Below are 15,170 nucleotides of genomic sequence, written 5' to 3' on the forward strand. Positions count from 1 at the left end.
GCGCCCGAAACGGGGCCGGGCTCCTGAATAGGGGGTGGCAGTGGCGGCCATAGATAGATTCATGCAATGCATGAATCTATCTATTGGTGATAGAGGGGGTGGCAGGAGAGAGGGGGCAGTGCCCGTGCGTGTCCTTAATGCATGGACCGCCACTTCTTCACTCCCTTCACCCATAATTTAGAATCTCACTAACTAAAACTATTTGCCTATCTTATTAGGCTGACAGGGCTTGTATCTCCTTCTTCTGATTAGGGCAATCCACCAAAACAGCCTTTAAGCCCCCCGTTCACTTCGGTGTGACTTATCGGGCAATTTGACAGTTCCAGATTGCAGGACAAGTTGCACCCTATTGTCGGCAATGAAACCGTTCATATCGGTGCAACTCTGACTTTGCGGTGCTGTGCCAATTTGGAAAAAAGAAGATTCCTGCACTATTTTTTGCGATTTCAGGTGCGACTTGCATAGACTCCTGTGCATGAAGCTGCACAGATGTCAGGCAAGTCGCAACTGAAATCGCACTGAACCGCGGCTTTAAAATCGTGATGTTTCAAGTGAAGTAGCACGATTTCAAAGTCGCATTCAGTGTGAACCAGGGCTAAAAACTGCAGCAGTCCGACACTGTCTCTTTCTTACACAGCTCCAGAAAGACCCCACGTGGATGGATGGGTGGAAGGAGACTTACATTGTGTAATACAATCACCACAACTCTTTATTATACACTAATAAATTATACTCACGTTATAAAGGAAAATTACAGGCTGAAAATCCAATATACTTCAAGAGACACTTCAAAAGAACTCAAGCCGGCAATACACAGAAACGCTCTTCTCCTCTGTTCCTACTCGCCCTGAGTCGATCGTGTGGATGGGATGCTTGGTGTTATTTAACCACCTCAGCCCCGGAAGATTCGCCCCCTTAATGACCAGGCCATTTTTTGCGATTCGGCACTGCAGCGTTTTAACTGACAATTGCGCGGGCGTGCCACATTGTACAAAAATAAAATTGACGTCCTTTTTTTCCCCACAAATAGAGCGTTCTTTTGGTGGTATTTGATCACCTCTGCGATTTTTTTTTTTTTTTTTTTTGGCGCTATAAACAAAAAAAATAGCGTCAATTTTGAAAAAAGAAAAATAATAATTTTAACTTTTTGCTATAATAAATATCTCCAAAATGTACAAAAGAAAAAAATCTCCCTCAGTTTAGGCCGATATGTATTCTTCTACATATTTTTGGTAAAAAAAATTGCAATAAGTGTATATTGATTGGTTTGCGCAAAAGTTATAGCGTCTACAAAATAGGGACTATATTTATGGCATTTTTATTATTATTATTTTTCTTTACTAGTAATGGCAGTGATCTGTGATTTTTATTGGGATTGCAACATTGTGGCAGACAGATTGGACACTTGTGACACTTTTTTGGGACCATTGACATTTATACAGAGATCAGTGCTATAAAAATGCACTGATTACAGTATAAATGACACTGGCAGCGAAGGGGTTAAAACACAAGGGGGCGATCAAGTTGTTAAGTGTGTTCTAGGGAGTGATTCTAACTGTGGGGAGATGGGACTACCTGGGGGAGGAGACCAATCATTATTCATACTTAGTATGAGCAACAGATCAGTCTCCTCTCTCCTGACAGCACGGAGATCTGTCTGTTTACATTGACAGATCTCCGTTCTGTCTCTGTGTGGAGCAATCGTGGGTGCCCGGCGGTCATCGCGACCACCAGGCACTCGCGCGCCCCCTAGTGGTCTGAAAGTGAGCCGACATATAGCCATGACGGCTCGCCCAGGGGAGCTGACCTGCCACAGTATAACTGCGGCTGGTCGGGAAGTGGTTGTAAACCCTTACCTAGTGAAGTGACTGGCCTCAGGTGAAACACATAAATGAAGCAAATGCTCCTACATAAGTTGTACCTGTTCATCTGCAGTCTTTTCTCCTCTACAGCTGTTTAAAGTGCAGAATTTATACAGCTTGTTTGAGTTGTCAGAAAAAAGGGGCAGAGAGCTGAAGTTTCACTCTGCAGAGCTCGGTGAGAGGAGCTCTATGAACTGATTGGAGTGAAGGGACACCCCCCCCCCCTCTTTCACACAGGAACAGAGCTGAGGCTGTCAATCAGCTTGAGGTCCCTCCCCGTCACCATTTTTCTGTTGGTGTCAGGAAAACGTGTCAGAAGTGATTCATGCTGACAGCAGAGGAAGAAAGCAGCAAACAGAAATGACACTTAGCGGTCATAATTGAGACAACTACACACTATAGAGAGATGTGCTTTGTTCATATTTTATGTCTGAGGTTTACAAACACTTTAAAACAGAAGTATGGGGTTTGTGTTTTTTTTCAGATTCATACTTACCTATGTGGATGCTGCATCTGTCCCTCACTGGCTCTAACACTGAGAACTGAGCGATCAAATACAGCTGATCGCTCGTCTCTCACAGCTCCCTGAGCAGAGAGCTGCTGACTGTCAGTCACTGACTCTCTGCTCTACCCCCTTCCCCCCACCTCGCTAACTGGAGCGCTGGAAGTGGCCAGCTGAGGCTCCCAGCGTCTCGTTGAAAGGCTGAGCTGGGTGCTGGTGCAGGCACGTGGGCAGATCCTGACCAAAGGATCACAATCCTTCCCCAGCCTGGACTGGTGACATCAGCCGACAGCAGTCTACAGCCCGCTGTCTGCTGAAAACAGGTGACAGGAGTGCGGAATGAACTGCACTTGTGATCCACAGGAGAAGTCCAGCCAAACCAGCTCAGGTTGTACTTCTCCTTTAATCTATGGACATTTGTGGTGAAGCTGACAACACTGTTTGTTTTGTAGCACTTTATTTTGCTAGTTTGCATTATGTTTTGCAACATTGTTTCATTTGAGGTCTGAGGGCTGTATTTATGGGAGGTTTATAGTTCTCACTTTTTTAGACATACAGTATTGACACTTTGAGCAGGGTTATCAATATATAGCGGCTAGAATTGATTTGCAGGGTGAAGTTGTTATTTTAAACATAGCGCGGAAGGGTTCATTTATTGATCATGGCACTGCTTAGTGCATCACAACCCAAAACTGGAGTATTTATTGTTGGATCTCTTGGTATACATTACATGCATGTCAGGGGCTCTCCAGTTAGTGATGGAAGGATAAAGATGATTGAATGCTTAGTGCATCACAACCCAGGACAAGCAGAGTTGTGTTGGTTGTCCTGATATGTATTGCTTGAATGTCAGTGACTCTCCAATTGGTGATGGGAGGATGAAGATGATAGTCCATCCATGGGGCTCCAACCTTCAAATCAAGACCACACACTGACTGACCACAGACTGACCACACACTGAATGACCACACACTGACTGACCACAGACTGACCACACACTGAATGACCACACACTGACTGACCACACACTGACCACACACTGACTGACCACAGACTGACCACACACACACTGACCACACACTGACTGACCACACACTGACTGACCACACACTGACCACACACTGACTGACCACACACTGATTGACCACAGACTGACCACACACTGATTGACCACAGACTGACCACACACTGACTGACCACACACACTGACCACACACTGACTGACCACACACTGACCACAAACTGACTACACACTGACTGACCACACACACTGACCACAAACTGACTGACCACAAACTGACTGACCACACACACTGACCACACACTGACTGACCACACACTGACTGACCACACACTGACCACACACTGACTGACCACACACTGACTGACCACACATTGACCACACACTGACTGACCACACACTGATTGACCACAGACTGACAACACACTGACTGACCACACACACTGACCACACACTGACTGAACACACACTGACCACAAACTGACTGACCACACACTGACTGACCACACACACTGACCACAAACTGACTGACCACAAACTGACTGACCACACACACTGACCACACACTGACTGACCACACACTGACCACACACACTGACCACACACTGACTGACCACACACTGACCACACACTGACTGACCACACACTGACTGACCACACATTGACCACACACTGACTGACCACACACTGACCACACACTGACTGACCACACACTGACTGACCACACACTGACCACACACTGACTGACCACACACTGACCACACACTGACTGACCACACACACTGACCACACACTGACTGACCACACACTGACCACGCACTGACTGACCACACACACTGACTGACCACACACTGACTGACCACACACACTGACCACACACTGACTGACCACACACTGACTGACCACACACACTGACCACAGACACTGACCGACCATACACCGACTGACCACACACTGACCACACACTGACTGACCACACACTGACTGACCACAGACTGACCACACACTGACTGACCACACACACTGACCACACACACTGACCACACACTAACTGACCACACACTGACTGACCACACTGACTGACCACACACTGACCACACACTGACTGACCACACACACTGACCACACACACTGACCACACACACTGACTGACCACACACACTGACTGACCACACACACTGACCACACACACTGACTGACCACACACTGACCACACACACTGACTGACCACACACTGACTGACCACACAGTGTGATGAGTGATGAGGAGAGTGTTGATGAGGAGGAGATGAGGAGTGTGATGATGAGGAGGAGAAGAGGAGTGTGATGATGATGAGGAGGAGAGGAGTGTGATGATGATGAGGAGGAGGAGGAGAGGAGTGTGATGATGATGAGGAGAGTGGTGATGAGGAGGAGATGAGAAGTGTGATGATGAGGAGGAGAGGAGTGTGATGATGAGGAGGATAGTGATGATGAGGAGGAGATGAGGAGTGTGATGATGATGAGGATAGTGTTGATGAGGAGGAGATGAGGAGTGTGATGATGAGGAGAAGAAGAGGAGTGTGATGATGATGAGGAGGAGAGGAGTGTGATGATGATGAGGAAGAGGAGAGGAGTGATGGTTATGATGAGGAGGAGAGGAGTGTAATGATGAAGAGGAGAGTGGTGATGAGGAAGAGATGAGAAGTGTGATGATGATGATGAGGAGGAGAGGAGTGTGATGAGGAGGAGGAGAGTGATGATGAGGAGGAGATGAGGAATGTGATGATGATGAGGAGGAAGAGAGGAGTGTGAGGATCAGGAGGAGGAGATGAGGAGTGTGATGATGATGAGGAGGAGATGAGGAGTGCGATGATGAGGAGGAGAGTAATGAGGAGGAGGAGATGAGGAGTGTGATGATGATGATAAGGAGGAGATGAGGAGTGTGATGATGAGGAGGAGGAGAGGAGTGTGATGATGAGGAGGAGATGAGGAGGAGGAGAGGAGTGTGATGATGAGGAGGAGAGGAGTGTGATGATGATGAGGAGAGGAGTGTGATGATGATGAGGAGAGGATTGTGATGATGAGGAGGAGGAGAGGAGTGTGATGATGAGGAGGAGATGAGGAGGAGGAGAGGAGTGTGATGATGATGAGGAGAGGAGTGTGATGATGATGAGGAGAGGAGTGTGATGATGATGAGGAGAGGAGTGTGATGATGATGAGGAGGAGAGGAGTGTGATGATGATGAGAAGGAGAGGAGTGTGATGATGAGGAGGAGATGAGGAGGAGAGGAGTGTGATGATGAGGAGGAGAGGAGTGTGATGATGATGAGGAGAGGAGTGTGATGATGATGAGGAGAGGATTGTGATGATGATGAGGAGGAGAGGAGTGTGATGATGAGGAGGAGAGGAGTGTGATGATGATGAGGAGAGGAGTGTGATGATGATGATGAGGAGAGGATTGTGATGATGATGAGGAGGAGAGGAGTGTGATGATGATGAGGAGAGGAGTGTGATGATGATGAGGAGAGGATTGTGATGATGATGAGGAGGAGAGGAGTGTGATGATGTGTAGGAGGAGATGAGTGTGATGAGGAGGAGATGAGTATGATGATGATAATGAGGAGGAGGAGGAGAGGGCTGTACTGGACCGGTGATGCTGGCATTGCGGGCGGGGTGTTGGGTGGAGGAGGACGGTGTGAGTGACTGCTGCCCTCCGGGGCACACTGACAGCTGGATCTATTCCTGGCACAGGGGATGGAGGGGGCGCCCAGGTGAGCCGGCTGGGTGGGCAGCAGGACATGTAGATCCCGGCCATCCTCACCCTCCTCACCCTCCTCCCTCTGCGATCATACATGACCCGATGCCGTCCCCGCACAGGAGCCGAGAAGATGCCAGCTGGAGGATCCCCGACACAGAGGTGGGTGCAGATCACCATGGGGGGGTCGGGTGGTCGGGGAGGGGGGATGGAGATACTGCAGTGCAGCAAAAGTCATCATCCGATGATGTCATCCTAAACTAGGGGGACCGAGGAGATCACATACTGGGAGGATCTATCATTGTCACTGGAAAGGATCTGTAAAACCAGTATAGACGCTGGAAGGGGTGTGTGATTCCAGCGTTGTCACTGGGAGAGATATGTAAAACCATTGGAAAGGCTGTGTGATACCAGTATAGTCACTGGAAGGGCTGTGTGACACCAGTATAGTCACTGGAAGGGCTGTGTGATACCAGTATAGTCACTGGAAGGGCTGTGTGATACCAGTATAGTCACTGGAAGGGCTGTGTGACACCAGTATAGTCACTGGAAAGAGGGGCTTAAAACCAATATAGTCACTGGAAAGGGGGGGCGTAAAACCAGTATAGTTAATGGAAGGGCTGTATGCTTCCAGTATAGTAACTGAAAGGGGTGTGTGATACCAGTATAGTCACTGGAAAGGCTGTGTGATACCAGTATAGTCACTGGAAAGGGACTTAAAACCAGTATAGTCACTTAAAAGGGGGCGTAAAACCAGTATAGTCACTGGAAAGGGGGGTGTAAAATCAGTATAGTTACTGGAAGGGCTGTGTGATACCAGTATAGTCATTGGAAAGAGGGGTGTAAAACCAGTATAGTCATTGGAAAGAGGGGTGTAAAACCAGTATAGTCACCGGAAGGGCTGTGTGATACCAGTATAGTCACTGGAAAGAGGGGCTTTAAACCAGTATAGTCACTGGAAGGGCTGTGTGATACCAGTATAGTCACTGAAAAGAGGGGCTTTAAACCAGTATAGTCACTGGAAAGGGGGGCTTAAAACCAGTATAGTCACTGGAAAGGGGGCCGTAAAACCAATATAGTTACTGGGAGGGCTGAGTACTTCCAGTATTGTCACTGGAAGGGGTGTGTGATACCAGTATAGTAACTGGAAGGGCTTTGTGCTTCCAGTATAGCCACTGGAAAGGCTGTGTGATACCAGTATAGTCACTGGAAGGGCTGTGTGATACCAATATAGTCACTGGAAGGGCTGTGTGATACCAGTATAGTCACTGGAAGGGCTGTGTGATACCAGTATAGTCACTGGAAGGGCTGTGTGATACCAGTATAGCCACTGGAAAGGCTGTGTGATATCAGTATAGTCACTGGAAGGGCTGTGTTTTACCAGTATAGTCACTGGAAGGGCTGTGTGATACCAGTATAGTCACTGGAAGGGCTGTGTGATACCAGTATAGTCACTGGAAAGAGGGGCTTAAAACCAGTATAGTTACTGGAAAGGGGGGCTTAAAGCCAGTATAGTCAGTGAAAAGGGGGGGGGGGGAGTGTAAAACCAGTATAGTTACTGGAAGGGGTGTGTGATACCAGTATAGTAACTGGAAGAGGTGTGTGATACCAGTATAGTAACTGGAAGGGGTGTGTGTTACCAGTATAGTCCGTGGAAGGAGTGTGTGATACCAGTATAATCACTGGAAAGGCTGTGTGATACCAGTATAGTCACTGGAAAGGGGCTTAAAACAAGTATAGCCACTGGAAAGGGGGGCTTAAAACCAATATAGTCACTTAAAAGGGGGCGTAAAACTAGTATAGTTACTGGAAGGGCTGTGTGACACCATTATAGTCACTGGAAAGAGGGGCTTAAAACCAGTATAGTCACTGGAAAGAGGGGCTTAAAACCAGTATAGTCACTGGAAAGGGGGGCTTAAAACCAGTATAGTCACTGAAAAGGGTGGCGTAAAACCATTATAGTCACTGGAAAGGGGGCCATAAAATCAGTATAGTTACTGGAAGGGCTGTGTGCTTCAAGTATTGTCACTGAAAGAGCTGTGTGATACCAGTATAGTCACTGGAAAGAGGGGCTTAAAACCAGTATAGTCAATGGAAAGAGGGGCTTAAAAACAATATAGTCACTGGAAAGAGGGGCTTAAAACCAATATAGTCACTGGAAAGGGGGGCTTAAAGCCAGTATAGTCACTGAAAAGGGGGGGGGGGTGTGTAAAACCAGTATAGTTACTGGAAGGGCTGTGTGCTTCCAGTATTGTCACTGGAAGGGGTGTGTGATACCAGTATAGTAACTGGAAGGGGTGTGTGTTACCAGTATAGTCCGTGCAAGGGGTGTGTGATACCAGTATAGTTACTGGAAAGGCTGTGTGATACCAGTATAGTCACTGGAATGGGGCTTAAAACCAGTATAGCCACTGGAAAGGGGGGCTTAAAACCACTTAAAAGGGGGCATAAAACCAGTATAGTCACTGGAAAGGGGGGCATAAAACCAGTATAGTTACTGGAAGGGCTGTCTGCTTCCAGCATTGTCACTGGAAGGTTTGTGTGACACCAGTATAGTCCGTGGAAGGGGTGTGTGATACCAGTATAGTCACTGGAAGGGCTGTGTGATACCAGTATAGTCACTGGAAAGAGGGGCTTAAAACCAGTATAATCACTGGAAAGGGGGGCTTAAAACCAGTATAGTCACTGAAAAGGATGGCGTAAAACCATTATAGTCATTGGAAAGGGGGGCGTAAAACCAGTATAGTTACTGGAAGGGCTGTGTGCTTCCAGTATAGTCACTGGAAGGGGTGTGTGATACCAGTATAGTAACTTGAAGGGTTTTGTGCTTCCAGTATTGTCACTGAAAGAGCTGTGTGATACCAGTATAGTTACTGGAAGGGCTGTGTAATTTTTGTGGACATGGGGGCAGTATCTGAGTGCCCCCTTATTGTGAATGGAGTCTTCCAGATTCTGATAACTCCTCTACCTGCAGACCCTCAACCACTGGTGCAGGGTGGTAGGAAAATGCCCTTGTCCCCATCAACATAGGGACAGGGTGCTTTGTCAGAGGGGGTCTCCCCCTATAAAGGTACCCCACCATGTTGAGGGCATGTAGCCTGGTATGGTTCAGGAGCCCCCCCCCCCTTTACTGGCCTGGCAGTCGGCATGTTCAAATAATAGGATAGTATGAATTTATGAAGGGGACCTCATGCTTTTTTCTTGATATTTGTGTGTGATTCCATCTTAAATCACACCCTTATATGATTTGGGGAGTCTAACGCTGTTTTTTCTTTTTTTTTGCATGAGATCCCTTGTAAAATGTATATCAGTCCTAAAGGGCCTTGTAGGAAGTGGGAGACATGCTTTTTTTAGACTATACCAGCCATGTAAGTGAACAGGGCCAGTGGTGTCGCTTGGTGTTAAGGACTCAGCGGTGTCGGCACCTGCCAGCATCCTGAACAACCACTGACAGCGGGAGGCTGTCATGTATAATAGCAGAAGTAATACTGCCAATTTACATGACGGTAAACTAACACCGAATGTGTAAATGTTCAGGCATTTGTCTGTACATTCAAACAGCCACAGTGCTGTTTGATACCAGTATAATTACTGGAAGGATGTGTGATACCAGTATAGTCACTGGAAGGGCTGTGTGATACCAGTATAGTCACTGGAAGGATGTGTGATACCAGTATAGTCACCAGAAGGGCTGTGTGATACCAGTATAGTCACTGGAAGGGCTGTGTGATACCAGTATAGTCACTGGAAGGGCTGTGTGATATCAGTATAGTCACTGGAAGGATGTATGATACCAGTATAGTCACTTGAAGGGGTGTGTGATACCAGTATAGTCACTGGAAGGGCTGTGTGATATCAGTATAGTCACTGGAAGGATGTATGATACCAGTATAGTCACTTGAAGGGGTGTGTGATACCAGTATAGTCACTGGAAGGATGTGTGATACCAGTATAGTCACTGGAAGGATGTGTGATACCAGTATAGTCATTTGAAGGGCTGTGTAATACCAGTATATTCACTGGAAGGATGTGTGATACCAGTATAGTCCTTGGAAGGGCTGTGTGATACCAGTATAGTCACTGGAAGGGCTGTGTGATACCAGTATAGTCCTTGGAAGGGCTGTGTGATACCAGTATAGTCACTGAAAGGGCTGTGTAATATCAGTATAGTTACTTGAAGGGGTGTTTGATACCAGTATAGTCACTGGAAGGGCTGTGTGATACCAGTATAGTCACCGAAAGGATGTGTAATACCAGTATAATCACTGGAAGGAAGTGTGATACCAGTTTAGTCACTGGAAGGGCTGTGTGATACTAGTATAGTCACTGGAAGGGCTGTGTGATACGAGTATAGTCACTGGAAGGGCTGTGTGATACCAGTATAATCACTGGAAGGGCATTGAGATACCAGTATAGTCACTGGAAGGGCTGTGTGATACCAGTATAGTCACTGGAAGGCCTGTGTGATACGAGTATAGTCACTGGAAGGGCTGTGTGATACCAGTATAATCACTGGAAGGGCATTGAGATACCAGTATAGTCACTGGAAGGGCTGTGTGATACCAGTATAGTCACTGGAAGGCCTGTGTGATACGAGTATAGTCACTGGAAGGCCTGTGTGATACGAGTATAGTCACTGGAAGGGCTGTGTGATACCAGTATAGTCACTGGAAGGGCTGTGTGATACCAGTATAGTCACTGGAAGGCCTGTGTGATACGAGTATAGTCACTGGAAGGCCTGTGTGATACGAGTATAGTCACTGGAAGGGCTGTGTGATACCAGTATAGTCACTGGAAGGGCTGTGTGATACCAGTATAGTCACTGGAAGGGTTGTGTGATACCAGTATTGTCTGGCACGGGCACAATAACCCTGGCAGCGCTAAATAATAGCACGTCTGTGTAATGTCTATAGTTGCTGGCCATATTGTTTTCTTATAGTATGTAGATAGTGACTGTCCCTGATGTCTAATGTGAGATAAGACATTGGCAAGACTGTGTATTAGGAATTCTATAGCTGGCATTAATACTTCAAACAGATAATTTTGTTTACTGATATCATTTGGGTCACTGAGGGGGATTGTCAGTATTGTGTAATCTGTATGTTGTCACTGGCAGTATGTAAATGATGACTGATAGTGACGTATAGCATAAGTTGGATCACTGGAAACTTCGTAAATAGCAGGTGACAAGTCTTTGTAATACGCTAGTATTGCATATATATATATATATATATATATATATATATATATATATATATATCGATGACAACGCTGTAGTATGTCTCTGGCAAAGTTGAATCGTATGTATATAGTCACTTGAAGTGTAATGTGAGACAGGTCACAGGTATGGATGTGTAATAAGACACAGGTTAAAGGTATTGCTGTTTAATATGCAACAGGCCACAGGCATGGATAAGTAATATAAAACAAGTAACAGGTATGGATGAGTAATATGGGACAGGTCACAGGTATGGCTCTGTAATATGAGGCTGAGTAATATGAGACAGGTCACAGGTAGGGATGAGCCGAACACCCCCTGGTTTGGTTCACAGCAGAACATGCGAACAGGCAAAAAATGTATTTGAACGCGCGAACACCGTTAAAGTCTATGGGACACGAACGTGAAAAATCGAAAGTGTTAATTTTAAAGGCTTATACACAAGTTATTGCCGTAAAAAGTGTTTGGGGACCCGGGTCCTTGCCCAGGGGACATGTATCAATGCAAAAAAAAAGTTTTAAAAAAGGCAGTTTTTTCGGGAGAAGTGATTTTAATATTGGCTTAAAGTGAAACAATAAAAATGAAATATTCCTTTAAATATCATGCCTGGGGGGTGTCCTTAGTCCTCCAAATTAAAAAAAAAATGGAGTGGGGGCCCCCCAGGCAGTATATACTCTGAACAGCAGTATATATACTATACGGCCTGCCCTATATACTCTGCAGAAAATTGGTCCTTAGGTGTTGGTGGTACCAGAACACTGTAAGCCCTCACAGTTACTCTTGGTGAGCGCAGGAACAGGCCCTGCTGTGAAATACTGTATCAAAAATTGGAATTACATGTCCCTGTTAAACAGGGGCAGAAAAATTGGGCCTTGGGTGGTGGTGGTGCTACAACACTGTAACACCTCAAAGATACACTTGTTGGGCGCAGGAACGGGCCCTGCATTGATATATTATATTAAAAATTGTAATTACATGCCTCTATTAAACAGGGGCAGAAAAATTGGGCCTTGGGTAGTGGGGGTGGTGCCACAACACTGTAACCCCACACAGATACTCTTGTTGGGCACAGGAACGGGTCCTGCGTTGAAATATTATATTAAAAATTGTAATTACATGCCCCTGTTAAACAGTGGCAGAAAAATTGGGCCTTGGGTGGTGGTGGTGGTGCCCTAAACCAAAAATATTGTTGGAAGCTAGCATCATCAAGATTGAGAAGGAATAAGATAGTCAGCATAGGTAGTCTTCAAGGGATCCCACATCCATAGAAAATTCAGTCAGTTACATCAGCATCAGGTGCTTGATAGCTGCTGATCCAAGACTGCTGATTCATTTTTATGAATGTGAGCCTATCAACAGAGTCTGTGGATAGGCGCACTCTATGATCCGTTACAAACCCTCTATCAGCACTGAATGTGCGTTCAGAAAGAACGCTGGATGCAGGACAGGCCAGTAGCTCAATTGCATAATAAACAAGTTCTGACCAGTGGTCCATCCTCAAGACCCAGTAACCCAGTGGATGCTCTGTTGGAAAGGTCTCCAAGTCTGCTCTTGCCCCTAGATATTCCTGCACCATGTAATGCAGACGCTGGTGATGGTTGCTTGAAGCGATCAGACCTTGGCGCTGAGGACTGAAAAATTGTTTAAAGGCATTGGTCAGACGGTCACCTTCTCCACCGCTCTTCCTCTGACTGAACAAAGCCTCAGCAACACATTGTCCAGCACCAGGAAATTGTAACCTCCCAGGGTCTGGAAATGCATTGCACAAACCTTTCTTCAAGGCCTCCTGAAGATGTTTCATCCTCTGCTCCCTCTGCAAAGGCAGGATGAGCTCTGCAACCTTACCCTCGTAACATAGATCAAGAAGGGTTGCCAGCCAGTAATGATCCCTCTCCTTGATACCATGAATCCTAGGGTCCTTTCGCAGGCTTTTCAGAATCAGGGAGGCCATGCAGCGTAAGTTTGCATAGGCATTCGATTCTGAGTCCTCTGGGTCACTAAGGATCACATGAACCATAACTACCTCCTCCCAGCCACGTACAACTCCTTCGGTTTCTAGGGACTGAAAACCATCCCTTGAAGACTTCTGCTGAGTGTTATCCTCTACATCCATGCTGACACAATCCTCTTCTTCTTCTTCCTGTGTGTTTGGCGGGCCCACAGGAATGCAATCTGGATAAAGGGGGCCTTGAGAGGTAAGGAAGTCCTCCTCTTCCTCCCGCTGTTCTGCCTCAAATGCCCTGTCCATTATTCCACGAAGCATGTGCTCCAACAGGATGACTAGAGGGACAGTGTCACTGATGCATGCATTGTCGCTGCTCACCATTCTTGTGGCCTCCTCAAATGGTGATAGGACTGTGCATGCATCCTTGATCAGTAGCCACTGGCGTGGCGAAAAGAAGCCAAGCTCCCCTGACCCTGTCCTGGTGCCATACTCGCAAAGGTATTCATTGATGGCCCTCTGCTGCATGTGCAGCTGCTGCAGCATTGCCAACGTTGAGTTCCACCAGGTGGGCATGTCACAAATGAGGCGGTTGGTGTGCAGGTTGCATTCCCTTTGAATGTCAGCCAGCCTAGCACTGGCATTGCATGATCAGCGGAAATGACCACAGACTTTTCTGGCCTGCCTCAGGAGATCCTGTAAGCTTGGGTACCTACTCAAGAACCGCTGCACCACCAAATTCAGGACGTGTGCCAAACATGGAACATGGGTCAAGTGTCCCTGTCGGAGGGTCGAGAGAAGGTTGGTGCCATTGTCGTATACAACCATTCCTGGCTGAAGCTGGCGGTGGCGTCAACCACCTCTGAGCCTGCCCCTGCAGAGCTGACAGAATCTCTGCCCCAGTGTGGCTCCTGTCCCCTAAGCAGACCAACTCAAGCACCGCATGGCATGTTTTTGCCTTACTGCTTGCATAGCCCCTTGAATGCTTATGGAGCACCGCTGGTTCAGAGGAAAAATCTGCAGAAGAGGTCATAGAGGAAGAAGAAGAGGAGGGGGTGGAGGAGAGAGCTGTGGCAGAATCACCACTAGCATTTTGGAGGTGTGGTGGCGGAACAACCTCAAACAATACTGAACCCTGTCCTGCATCCTTCCCAGCTGCCAGCAGAGTTACCCAGTGCACCGTGAAGGAAAGGTAACGTCCCTGCCCATGCCTGCTGGAGCTGGAGTCAGCGGTAATATGCACCTTACTGCTGACCGCCCTGTCCAACGAGGCCAAAACATTGCCTTCCACATGCCGGTAGAGAGCCCGAATGGCCTTCTATGAAAAGAAATGCTGTTTTGGAACCTGCCACTGAGGTACAGCACATTCCACATATTCATAAAAGGGGATAGAGTCTACAAGCTGAAAAGGCAGCAGTTGCAGTGCTAGCAGTTTGGCCAAGCTAGCATTTAGACGCTGAGCATGTGAATAACTGGGACCGAATTTCTTTTTATGGTTCAGCAACTAGGGGAGGGAAATCTGCCTGCTGAAGTCAGATGGTGATGTACTTCTAGCAGATTGACTGCAAGTACTTGGGACACCTATTGCTATACCTTCATTCCTCTCAGTCCAGGTTTTTGAGAGGACTGGAGGTATAGTCCATGTTGAAGGGCACAAGGGCCTCATCCCCACAACCCTTGTGGCCAGCCTAGCACTGGCATTGCATGATCAGCGGAAATGACCACAGACTTTTCTGGCCTGCCTCAGGAGATCCTGTAAGCTTGGGTACCTACTCAAGAACCGCTGCACCACCAAATTCAGGACGTGTGCCAAACATGGAACATGGGTCAAGTGTCCCTGTCGGAGGGTCGAGAGAAGGTTGGTGCCATTGTCGTATACAACCATTCCTG

General features: G+C 47.1%; 1 protein-coding gene across 1 annotated transcript in view; it reads left to right on the plus strand.

Moving 5' to 3' along the window:
• The first annotated feature begins 5,849 nt into the window (after positions 1 to 5,849).
• LZTS3 (leucine zipper tumor suppressor family member 3) overlaps positions 5,850 to 15,170 on the plus strand; it is a 154,448-nt gene continuing 145,127 nt past the window's right edge. The window contains exon 1 of the mRNA XM_073611017.1: positions 5,850 to 6,282. The gene's annotated coding sequence lies outside the window, so the exon portion shown is untranslated. The remainder of the gene's footprint in view (positions 6,283 to 15,170) is intronic.

The sequence above is a fragment of the Aquarana catesbeiana genome, linkage group LG01 (assembly GCF_042186555.1).
Source record: "Aquarana catesbeiana isolate 2022-GZ linkage group LG01, ASM4218655v1, whole genome shotgun sequence".
Classification (NCBI taxonomy): Eukaryota; Metazoa; Chordata; class Amphibia; order Anura; family Ranidae; genus Aquarana; species Aquarana catesbeiana.